We start from the raw sequence: 12,630 nt of genomic DNA, 5'->3' as shown, positions 1-12,630 counted from the left end.
TAAAGCATAAAACCTTTCCATGTTGCTGTTAACCATGGAATCCCATGATGATCTGTTTGCACACCTACAACCTTGGTTGATGCTCTCATGAGAACCTGGGACTATTTGAGTACTGCTCGCTTTTTACTCTAAAGCAGACAATACCAGCTGAATGTCACCTCTTTATTCCCACCGCCACAAACACCATGGGCAGACACCTGTACTTCTTGAATGCAAGTGACTTTCAGGATTATTATGTAGGACACCATCAGGTCAGCTATGTACCATTAAACCATAGCCCAATCTACATTCTGCACAATACAAGAGTGAACACAATGGATTCCATGTCCTATAGACAATAATGAGGATCAATACGGACTAATAATTTAAGCTTGCATACCTGTGTGAGGTATTGCCAATGGAGAAAATCTAGTAAGTGGGGTAGAGAGGGCATATATATGAGAACTCTATTTTTCCACTCAAAAGGTTTCTAAACTCAAATTACTGTAAATGTGGTCCCTAATATTTTAAGCAAAACACATTTTCTATGGCCTAGCCACTGCTCTGATGTCATTAGTGAGATTTTGATTAGGTGCTCATGCAAAGTGAGATGCAGTGTAGGGACAAAATACACAACAGGATTCAGTGACTTGCCTAAAAATGAAAATATAATGTCTTCATGAGTTAAGTTTATTACCAGTCAAATGATGAAACGTGTTTCTATTCAGATAAACAAGAAAAGTCAATCTAAATCAGAGAGCAAGTATCCACTGTTTTCTCTAATGTGTAGAAACTAAAAGTAGAGTCAATGTGAATGCACATGATTTACTGAAAAAAAAATTGGGAATGGAGAGGATGAACTCCTTGCAATTACTAGGCTTCATAAAATTTGTGGCAAATGTGTGTTATGAAATAGTTGTACATGAATTTTAAAAATTATCACAGATATATTCAATAATTTTTGCTTAAGTGTTTCTCTCATATTTGACATTTTTATCTTCTACATTCTTAATGCGAAATTCGATATTTGATATTTTTATAGCTTGTAATGAATGCTTCCATTCTAGAACTTTAGACTTATTTTAGGGAAATATATATTCTAACTACATAAACATATATGGAATCTGAGATCATACATTTCTTTATAAATTGAACTTTAGCAACAACATCATAAAAGTTGACAATATTTTTTCTATTTGACACTTTTTTTTTACTTTTATTTAATGGATATAAATTTCCAAAGTACACCTTATGGATTACAATGGCTTCCCCCCCATAACGTCCCTCCCACCTGCAACCTTCCCCTTTCCCACTCCCTCTCCCCTTCCATTCACATCAAGATTCATTTTCGATTCTCCTTATATACAGAAGATCAATTTAGCATACATTAAGTAAAGATTTCAACAGTTTGCTCCCACACAGAAACATAAAGTGAAAAATAATAGATGATTTTTTAATGATGATGAAATCAGATCAGATCTATTGTAATGTTTAATTCCAGTGAGAGTCAAGTTGGGAATTGATAATTTCTTTTTTTTTTTTTTTACAGAAGATCAGTTTAGTATACATTAAGTAAAGATTTCAACAGTTTGTACCCACATAGAAACATAAAGTGAAATATACTGTTTGAGTACTCATTATAGCATTAAATCTCAATGTACAGCACACCAAGGACAGAGATCCTACATGAGGAGTAAGTGCACAGTGACTCCTGTTTTTGACTTAACAAATTGACACTCCTGTTTATGGCATCAGTAATCTCCCTATGCTCCAGTCATGAGTTTCCAAGGCTATGGAAGCCTTTTGAGTTCTCCGATTCTTATCTTGTTTAGGCAAGGTCATAGTCAAAGTGGAGGTTCTCTCCTCCCTTCAGAGAAAGGTACCTCCTTCTTTGAAGACCTGTTCTTTCCACTGGGATCTCACTCACAGAGATCTTTCATTTAGGTCTTTTTTTTTTTGCCAGAGTGTCTTGGCTTTCCATGCCTGAAATACTCTCATGGGCTTTTCAGCCAGATCGGAATGCCTTTAGGGCTGATTCTGAGGCCAGAGTGCTGTTTAGGACATCCGCCATTCTATGAGTCTGCTGTGTATCTTGCTTCCCATGTTGAATCACTCTCCCCTTTATTCTATCGGTTAGTATTAGCAGACACTAGTCTTGTTTATGTGATCCCTTTGACTCTTATTCCTTTCATTATGATCAACTGAAATTGATCACTTGGACTAGTGAGATGGCATTGGTACATGCCACCTTGATGGGCTTGAATTGGAATCCCCTGGTATGTTTCTAACTCTAACATTTGGGGCAAGTCTGCTTGAGCATGTCCCAAATTGTATATCTCTTCCCTTTCTTATTCCCACTCTTATGTTTAACAGGGATTACATTTCAGTTAAATTTCAACACTTAAGAATGACTGTGTATTAATTACAGAATTAAACCAGTCATATTAAGTAGAACAGACAAAAAATACTAAGTGGGATAATGTATTAAGTTGTTCATTAACAGTCAGGGCTATGCTGATCAAGTCACCATTTCTCATAGTGTCCATTTCACTTCAGGAAGTTTCCTTTTTGGTGTTCAATCAGTTGTACCCGATCAGGGAGAACATATGGTATTTGTCCCTTTGGGAGTGGCTTATTTCACTCAGCATGATGTGTTCCAGATCCCTTCATTTTATTGCATATGACTGGATTTCATTGTTTCTTACTGCAGAATAGTATTCTAAAGAGTATATATCCCATAATTTCTTTATCCAGTCTACCGTTGATGGGCATTTAGGTTGGTTCCAAGTCTTGGCTATTGTGAATTGTTCTGCAATAAACATTAGGGTGCAGACCGCATTTTTGTTTGCCAATTTAAATTCCTTTGGGTAAATTCCAAGGAGTGGGATGGCTGGGTTGAACGGTAGGGTTATGTTCAGGTTTCTGAGGAATCTCCAGACTGACTTCCATAGTGGCTTGACCAGTTTGCATTCCCACCAACAGTGGGTTAGTGTCCCTTTTTCCCCACATCCTCACCAGCATCTGTTGTTGGTAGATTTCTGTATATGAACCATTCTAACCATGGTGAGGGGAAACCTCATTGTGGTTTTGATTTGCATTTCCCTGATTGCTAGTGATCTTGAACATTTTTTCATGTGCCTGTTGGCCATTTGGATTTCCTCTTTTGAAAAATGCCTATTTAGGTCCTTGGCCCATCTCTTAAGTGGGTTGTTTGTTTTGTTTTTGTGGAGTCTCTTGATCTCTTTGTAGATTCTGGTTATTAACCCTTTATCTGTTGCATAGTTTGCAAATATTTTTTCACATTCTGTCAGTTGTGTCTTCACTCTCCTGACTGTTTCTTTTGCAGTACAGAAACTTCTCAATTTGATGCAATCCCAATAGTTGATTTTGGCTTTGACTGCCTGTGCCTCCCGGGTCTTTTCCAGAAACTCTTTGCCTGTGCCAATATCTTGTAGGGTTTCTCCAATGTTCTCTAATAACTTGATGGTGTCAGGTCGTAGATTAAGATCTTTAATCCATGTTGAGTGGATTTTTGTGTAAGGTGTAAGGTAGGGGTCTTGCTTCATGCTTCTGCACATGGAAATCCAGTTTTCCCAGCATCATTTATTGAATAGACTGTCCTTGCTCTAGGAATTGGTTTTAGATCCTTGATCAAATATAAGTTGGCTGTAGATGTTTGGGTTGATTTCTGGTGTTTCAATTCTGTTCCATTGGTCTATCCGTCTGTTTCTGTACCAGTACCATGCTGTTTTCATTACAACTGCCCTTTACTATGTCCTGATATCTGGTATTGTGTTGCCTCCGGCTTTGTTTTTGTTGTACAAGATTGCTTTAGCTATTCGAGGTCTCTTTTGCCTCCGTATGAATTTCAGCATCATTTTTTTTCTAGATCTGAGAAGAATGTCTTTGGTATCCTGATTGGAATTGCATTGAATCTATAAATTGCTTTTGGGAGAATGGACATTTTGATGATGTTGATTCTTCCAATCCATGAGCATGGAAGATTTTTCCATTTTTTGGTATCCTCTTCTATTTCTTTCTTTAAGATTTTGTAATTCTCATCGTAGAGAACTTTAACGTCCTTGGTTAAGTTTATTCCAAGGTATTTCATTGTTTTTGTTGCTATTGTGAATGGGATTCATTTTAGCAGTTCTTTCTCAGCCGTGGCATTGCTTGTGTATACAAAGGCTGTTTATTTTTGTGCATTGATTTTATATCCTGCTATTTTGCCAAACTCCTCTGTGAGTTCAAATAGTCTTTTAGTAGAGTTCTTTGGATCCTCTAAGTAAGGAATCATATCGTCTGCAAAGAGGGATAGTTTGACTTCTTCCTTCTTGATTTGTATTCCTTTGATTTCTTTTTCTTGTCTGATGTCTAAAACTTCCAGAACTATGTTAAATAGCAGTGGTGAGAGTGGGCATCCCTGTCTGGTGCCAGATCTCAGTGGAAATGCTTCCAACTTTTCCCTATTCAATAGGATGCTGGCTGTGGGATTTTTATAAATTGCTTTGATTATATTGAGGAATGTTCCTTCTATACCCAATTTGCTTAGAGTTTTCATCATGAAAGGGTGTTGAATTTTATTGAATGCTTTCTCTGCATCTATTGAGATAATCATATGGTTTTTCTTCTGCAGTCTGTTAATGTGGTGAATCACATTGATTGATTTATGAATGTTGAAAAATCCCTGCATACCAGGGATAAATCCCACTTGGTATGGGTGGATGATTTTCCTGATGTGTTGTTGTATTCTATTGGTGAGAATTTTATTGAGGATTTTTGCATCTATGTTCATCACGGATATTGGTCTGTAATTCTCTTTCAGTGCTGCATCTTTCTCTGGCTTAGGGATTAAGGTGATGCTGGCTTCATAGAACGAATTTCAGAGGATTCCTTCTTTTTTGATTCTTCTGAATAGTTTGAGAAGAAATGGGATTAGTTCTTCTTTAAATGTCTGTTAGATCCATTTGGGCAATAGTGTCAATTAAATCTGCTGTTTTCTTGTTGATCTTCTCTCCGGATGATCTGTCTATTTCTGAGAGGGGAGTATTGAAGTCCCCCAGTACTATTGTATTGGAATCTAAATCTCCCTTTAAGTCCCTTAACATATCTTTTAAATGGACTGGGGCCCTGTAATTAGGTGCATATACATTTATAATAGTTACATCTTCCTGTTGAATTGAACCCTTAATCATTATATAGTGTCCCTCTTTGTCTCTCTTAACAGTTTTTGTATTAAAGTTTATTTTCTCTGATATTAATATGGCTACACCTGCTTTTTTGGTTTCTGTTGGCATGGAATTTCTTTTTCCAACCTTTCACTTTCAGTCTGCATGCATCTTTGTTAGAGAGATGTGTTTCTTGTAGGCAACAAATAGTTGGGTTGTGTTCTTTGAGCCAATCAGCCAATCCTCTCTTTTAACTGAAGAGTTAACACCATTAATGTTTAATGTGACTATTGATACATGGTGACTTTACTCTGACATTTTCCCAGAGATATATTTCCTAGTATATGCTTTGAGCTTCCCATTCTCTTTTAGTGGTAGGTTTTCTTCCTTTCCCTTCTTTAATATTGATGGCCGTGTTTCTGTGTTTCTGAGTGTAGCACATCTTTAAGTATCTTTTGCAGGGCCGGACGAGTGGCCACAAAGTCTTTCAATTTCTGTTTGCTGTGAAAGGTCTTTATTTCACCTTCATTCACAAATGAGAGCTTGGCAGGATATAATATTCTGGGCTGGCAGTTTTTCTCTCTTAGCACCTGTGCTATGTCTCGCCATTCCCTCCTTGCCTGTAGTGTTTCTGATGAGAAGTCTGCTGTGAGTCTGATTGGAGATCCTCTGAGAGTAATCTGACATTTCTCTCTTGCACATTTTAGGATCTTTTCTTTATGTTTCACTGTGGTAAGTTCAATGACCACGTGTCGTGGTGAGGATCTCTTTTGGTCATGTTTATTGGGGGTTCTATGAGCTTCCTGTACTAGGATGTCTCTGTCCTTCTCCAAACCTGGAAAGTTCTCTGCTAGTATCTCACTAAAAAGGCCTTCTAATCCTTTCTCTCTCTCCATGCCTTCAGGAACTCCTAGAACCCGAATGTTGGTTTTTTTAATAGTATCCTGTAGATTCCTGACAATATGTTTTAGATTTCTAATTTCCTCTTCTTTTCTTTGGTTTGACTGTATCCTTTCCTGTGCTCTGTCTTCTAAGCCCGATATTCTCTCTTCTGCTTCACCCATTCTGTTTTTAAGGCTCTCTAATGCATTTGTCATTTGATCTATTGAATTCTTCATTTCATTTTGATTTCTCTTCACTATTACACTTTCCTGTTCTAGTTTCTGCATTTCATTTTGATTCTTCCTTAAAATTTCATTTTCATGAGAGAGATTTTTAATCCTGCCCCATAAGGATTTCTGTAGTTCAAGGATTTGCTTTTGAAAACTTCTGAATGTTCTTATCATAAATTTTTTGAAATCCGCATCTTGCATTTCTTCTATCTCATCATCTTCATAATCTTGGCTTGGGGTGTTTTGTTTATTTGGAGGCATCATAGAGTCATCGTTGATCTTGTTCCCTCGATTTTTGTGTTTGTTTCTTGGCATAGTTGATTCTTCTTCCCTCACTGTGCGTTTTTTTTTTATATTTTTTTTTATTTTATACTATGTCCGTGTTAAGTGGACGGCCTGCTGTTGAAGGAGCCTTGGAGGCTTGAGATGGGTGTGGCCTGAGGGCTCAGCTTGGTTCTTCCGGGTTATGGGTGTGCAAAGGTGACACCCTCATGTTATGGGTGGTAAATCTCTCTCTATTTATTTATTTATTTATTTATTTATTTAATTTATGTATTCAGGAGGTAAGTACTACTGCACAGCATGGCTGAGCAGAATTGATGGTATTTAGCTTCTGATCTCTGGCTTCTACCCAACGAGTCTGTGCAGGCTCCATTTCTCCTCTGGACTCCCACTGGGTTGCCTAGGCTACTGAATTGTAGCGAATCAGTTCGTTAGCTCTCCCCTGTTGTAATGTATATCCCAAGTGGGGCCTGCTCTTTGTCTCTTGCTTGCCTTTGCAAGGTTGGCGGAGAGAGAAACTTGTCTGTACCAGTACCCCCCCACACCTTTTTTCCTTCTCTCCTGTCGTCAGTCTGGTGAAATTTCCTGCTCCCCTCTAGATTCTGACCACCATTTCCTCGCCAATGTCTTGGGTTACTGAGCTCACCTCCCCTTCCAGCGCCAATGTGTGGACTTGGAGCCTTGGGCGTCCCTGCTCTACCCGCTGGTGTCTGTGTGACATCCACTCCCCTTCCTGCACTGGTGCGCAGACCCTGCGGCTCCCGCAGTGGCTCGGCTTCTGAGCAGTGGGAGACCTTGTTCTCCCAGTAGGTCCTCTGAGTCACAGCCACTAGATCCGGAAGAGTTTCCTCTGCATTTTTTTCCTGATCCTTTTTCTGAGGCTACTGTAACTCCACTTTTATTAAACTAAATTTTCCCAGACTATCGGTGTGCACCCTCACTATTCCACCATCTTGGCTCCGCCGCTTTGACACTTCTAATAATTTCTATTGAAGTCCAATAACATATAACTTCCTTCAAAACAATTTCCAAAAATTAAAACGTGCACCTTTGAGTTGTTAAGTTTAGAGTTCTCTGTGTGTATAGGGAACACACACAAGAACTTCCACTCAGTCTGCACTGAGAACACTGTCTCCAATGAATTCTATCCTAGACTATCTTCTCAGGCTCAATACACTTCAAATCAAAAGTAAAAATCACTATAAGCACGTTGTAACATTAATATCATAGCATGCAGTAAAGGAAACTAAGAGAATCCACAATGCAGAGTTGAGCTAGCACGTCAATACTCACTGTATCAATTCTCAGTAACTCCAAATTAGCTATGCTGGTATGTGAAGTCTACAACACTGCATTTTTTAAACCATTCTGCATTATGTCTCAGCCAAAAAGCCCCAAATCATCCTCTCAATATAACAGAACATGATACTTTGCTACTTTCACCATTTATGGTTATCTACCAAGAATCTGTTTCTACCATTATCCATCTAAGCTAGGACTAATACTGCTGATTACTGGGGAGAGACCAAGATGGCTGAATGGGAAGGACATACTGTTTTAGGCTAGGAGATATAAAAGTAAAAGTGGAAGAAACACATTCTCATGGGAGAGTTAGAAACTAATCCACAGTGGGCATTCTATGGAAGGAAGAAGAATGCTGTGGATCAGTGTGGAAGGTACAGACATGCTGTATGTTCAAGGACACAACAAAAAATCCCAGCAGCCAAGAGCCAGAGAAAACAACAGTATATTGGAGAGGGAGGGGTGATCAAACTGCAGTGCCTGAGCCACTGATTATGTAATTGGAGGGAGAACTTACAAGAGTCAAACACCTGATAGAAAATGCAAGAATATGGCTATATATGGTTCCAGATACATGTTTACAACATACATATTACAAATTGAAGGAACAATGAAAATATCATCCAAACTGTGTAAAGGAATTGAACAGACATTCCTGCACAAATAGATGAGCCAAAGGCCTTACCAAGGTCTAGTAGACCTAGAATACTACTCAAAATCACACTAAGATATCACCTCACATCTGCTCAATTGGCTACAATAGTTTTTGTTTTTAAAGATTTTGTTTGAAAGGAAGAGTGAGGGAGTGAATGTGAGTGAGACAGTCAGAGAGAGAGGGAGAGATAGAGAGAGAAATTGTCTTCCATCCCATGGTTCACTCTCCAAAGACCACAACAGCTGGAGCTGAGCCAATCCAAAGACAGGAGCCAGGGACTTCTTCAAGGTCTCCCAAATAGCTGCAGAGGACCGAGAACTTGGGCCATCTTCCACTGTTTTCCCTGGCCATGAAGGGCACCTGATCCTTAGGGATCCTAGGGATCCTTAGAGATCCTTAGAGAAAAGACTCCATCCATGATTATTATCAACTCCAATCCTAGAACTTCTAGAGAATGAATGTTTTGTTGAAATACTTCTCTGTAGCATGATCATAGTTTTCCTCTAATAGCTCTGTCCTGTTCATCTCCTAGTCCTCCTCTTCTCTAGAAAGCTGTATATGATCTCTGCCAAACAGGCTTTTGCTGAGAGTTTGTAAGTGGATATGATATATCATTCCATCCTTTATCTTTTCAAACAGGTCATCAGTGATAAGAAGATATCCTGAGGCTGGGAAATCAAACAGTTGGGGATTTAGTGGCTCAAGCAGTTATTTTAAATTTAATATTCTTTTATTCTACTGTCATCAACAAGTATCTATTTTTTCTTCATGTTTCTAATGAGGCTGCTTTACAAGGTATTTCTTCTGTGACTTTTCTTCTGTGAGGTTCTTTTGTCCTTATCGCAATCTTCTCCTCCACTTAAGAACTGTGTCAGTGATGTTGGCTTCATAGAAAGAATTTGGGAGGATTCCCTCTTCTTTGATTGTTCTGAATAGTTTGAGAAGAATTGGAGTTAGTTCTTCTTTAAATGTCTGGTAGAATTCAGCAGTGAATCCATCTGGTCCTGGGCTTTTCTTTGCTGGGAGGGCCTTTATTACTGTTTCAATTTCTGTCTCAATTATGGGTCTGTTTAGGTTTTCTATGTCTTCATGGTTCAATTTTGGTAGGTTGCATGTGTCCAGGAATCTATCCATTTCTGATAGGTTTCCCTGTTTGCTGGCATACAAGTCCTTGTAGTAATTTCTGATGATTCTTTTTATTTCTGTGGTGTCTGTTGTCATGTTTCCTTTTTCATCTCTGGTTTCATTGATTTGGATCTTTTCTCTTCTTTTTTTTAGTTAGTTGGGCCAATGGGGTGTCAATTTTGTTTATTTTTTCAAAAATCAGCTCCTCGTTTGGCTGATTTTTTGTAATGTTTTTCTTGATTCAATCCTGTTGATTTCTTCTCTGATTTTAATTATTTCTCTTCTCCTACTAGATTTGGGTCTGGTTTGCTGTAGGTTTTCTAGATCCTTGAGGTGAATTGAAAGCTCATCCATTTGGTGCCTTTCCAATTTCTTGATGTAGGCACCTATTGATATAAACTTTCCTCTTAACACTGCTTTTTCTGCAACCCATAAGTTTTGGTATGTTGTGCTGTTATCCTCATTTACTTCCAGAAAATTTTTGATTTCTCTTTTAATTTTTTCTATGACCCATTGTTCACTCAGGAGCATGTTGTTCAATCTCCATGTGTTTGTGTATGCTCTAGGGATTCCTGAGTTGCTAATTTCCAACTTCATTCCTTTATGGTCTGAGAAGCTGCATTGTATGATTCTAATTCTTTTGAATTTGCTGAGACTTGCTTTATGGCCTAGTATGTGGTCAATCCTAGAGAAGGTTCCATGTACTGCTAAGAAGAATGTAAAGTCTTTAGATGCAGGATTGAAAGTTCTGTAGATATCTGTTAGATTCATTTGAGCAATAGTGTTGACTAAATCTGCTGTGGCCTCGGCAACTCATGACTGGAGCATAGGGAGATTACTGATGCCATAGACAGGAGTGTCAATTGCTAAAGTCAACAACAGGAGTCACTGTGCACTTACTCCTCATGTAGGATCTCTGTCCTTAATGTGCTGTGCATTGAGATTTAATGCTATAACGAGTACTCAAACAATATATTTCACTTTGTGTTTCTATGGGGGTGCAAACTGTTGAAATCTTTACTTAATGCATACTAAACTGATCCTCTGGAAAAAAAAAAGAAATTATCAATTCCCAACTTGACTCTCACTGGGATTAAACATGACAATAGGTCTGATCTGATTTCATCATCATTTAAAAAAAATCATCTATTATTTTTCACTTTATGTTTCTGTGTGGGAGCAAACTGTTGAAATCCTTACTTAATGTATACTAAGCTGATCTTCTGTATATTAAGATAATCAAAAATGAATCTTGATGTGAATGGAAGGGGAGAGGGAGTGGGAAAGGGGAGGATTGTGGGTGGGAGGGACGGTATGGGGGGGAAGCCATTGTAATCCATATTCTGTACTTTGGAAATTTATATTCATTAAATAAAAGTTTTAAAAAAAAAGAACTGTGTCGGTTACTCCTGGTCATGGGATGGTCCCATGCTGAGTGATTTCATTTTCTTCTCCATGATTCAGAGTTTGTCTGGGATTCTTACATTAATTTTCCCTGGGCTGATTGTGACATACACATAAATCTTTTCCTTTTAGGATGGCTCTTAGCTTTTGTCTGTTGTTTCTTCCTGCGAAAACATTAATCGGTTTGCAATCCACTTCTTTTCTTCCTCTGGTTTTCTTGTCTAGCAAATTTAGGAAAGTAATCCAAATCATACTCTTTGAAAGACCTTGACTTGTATTAAATGAAGAAGGGAAATCTAAAAACACAAGGAAGTAGCATTGGATAGAGGTTCCTACTCATCACAAGGTTCCTGCCTCTGTCTCCTCATGAGAAACCTGTGCTCACAGTGCTGAAGCTCCTAACTTTGGCTGAAGATCTATGTGGGGGTGTTAGTTATGGCTGACTTGTGGATTTCTGCAAACTTCAGGTGTCACTCTGGAAGAGCTGACCTGAGAGGTTCCACAAGAAAGAGCCCTTGGAACCATCCCCTACCCACTCATTCTGCATTCACTGCAGTCTTGCAGGAAAGTTCAAAACCATCCTCTGCCTCAGGCACCCTCTAGTGCCTGAGGGAGGTATTGACCCTGACAAAAAGGAAAAAGACCTAGGAATAAGAGCAATAGACAGCTCCAAGTCAAGACTGGGTGAACTGAAAAGTCCAAGCATAATGGAAGCAATCTCCATGGGAACACCAGATGGTCCTTCAGAAATAAACGTGTGTGTGTACAGGAAGGTTCCACAAGAAGCAGGCTTTGGAATCATCCGCAACCCCTTCAGTCCATTTACTGTAGTCTTGCGGGCAAGTTCAAATCCATTCTCTACCTCAGGCAACCTCTAGTGCCTGAGGGCAGTATGACCCTGATAGAAAGGAAGGGAGTCGTGGGCATAAGCACAGTAGACAGCTCCATGTCAAAACTGGGTGAACTAAAAACTCCTAAGTATGATGAAAAGGATCTCCATGGGAACACTGGATATCCCTGCAGAAATAAACATGTGTGTGCACAGAAAATCTGAAAGACTATTTAGATAGGGGCTGCCTCTGAGCAATGGGATTGCAGTTGGTTTTCCTTTATCCATTATAAATACTTAGATTTATTTGCTCTACAGATACTATTAACAATAACTGAGAACAGGCCAATTTCACATTACATGTAAAAATCAATGACAGTGGGTTTCTTTTTAATCAAATAACAAGCCTGTCATAAAATAGACAAATCATGAAAGACAAGTCATCACAGAATGTACTATTTAGTTAATACAGACTTATGATCTAGTTATGAATGATAGAAATTATAATCAAAAATATCATTGAAACATTAACACATGACTTAGTTTTTGCATGCAAAGAATATGGAATTTCAGTTCCAGTGATATTGCATTTTGTAATTAAAAAGAATAATGAGAAAAGACTTCACATGATGCTACATGCCTTACACCTTGGAACTGCAGAGCAAGAAAGAAGCAGGATTGGACAGAGGCACCATATCACTGCTAGGGCAGGTGTTCATCCTCTGACCTCCACAAAGACCTATGCAATGTGAAGACAGACAGTGCATACACCGG

At 38.6% G+C, this 12,630-nt stretch overlaps 1 pseudogene; it reads right to left on the bottom strand.

Annotated features, from left to right (window-relative positions):
* Positions 1 to 12,630, bottom strand: part of LOC127488281 (vomeronasal type-2 receptor 116-like) — a 90,029-nt pseudogene that overhangs the window by 66,325 nt on the left and 11,074 nt on the right.

The sequence above is a fragment of the Oryctolagus cuniculus genome, chromosome 16 (genome assembly GCF_051225735.1).
Source record: "Oryctolagus cuniculus isolate XC-2025 breed Fujian yellow rabbit chromosome 16, ASM5122573v1, whole genome shotgun sequence".
Lineage (NCBI taxonomy): Eukaryota > Metazoa > Chordata > Mammalia > Lagomorpha > Leporidae > Oryctolagus > Oryctolagus cuniculus.
Note: the sequence above shows the minus strand (reverse complement) of the source record. Positions and strands in the feature narration are given on the sequence as shown.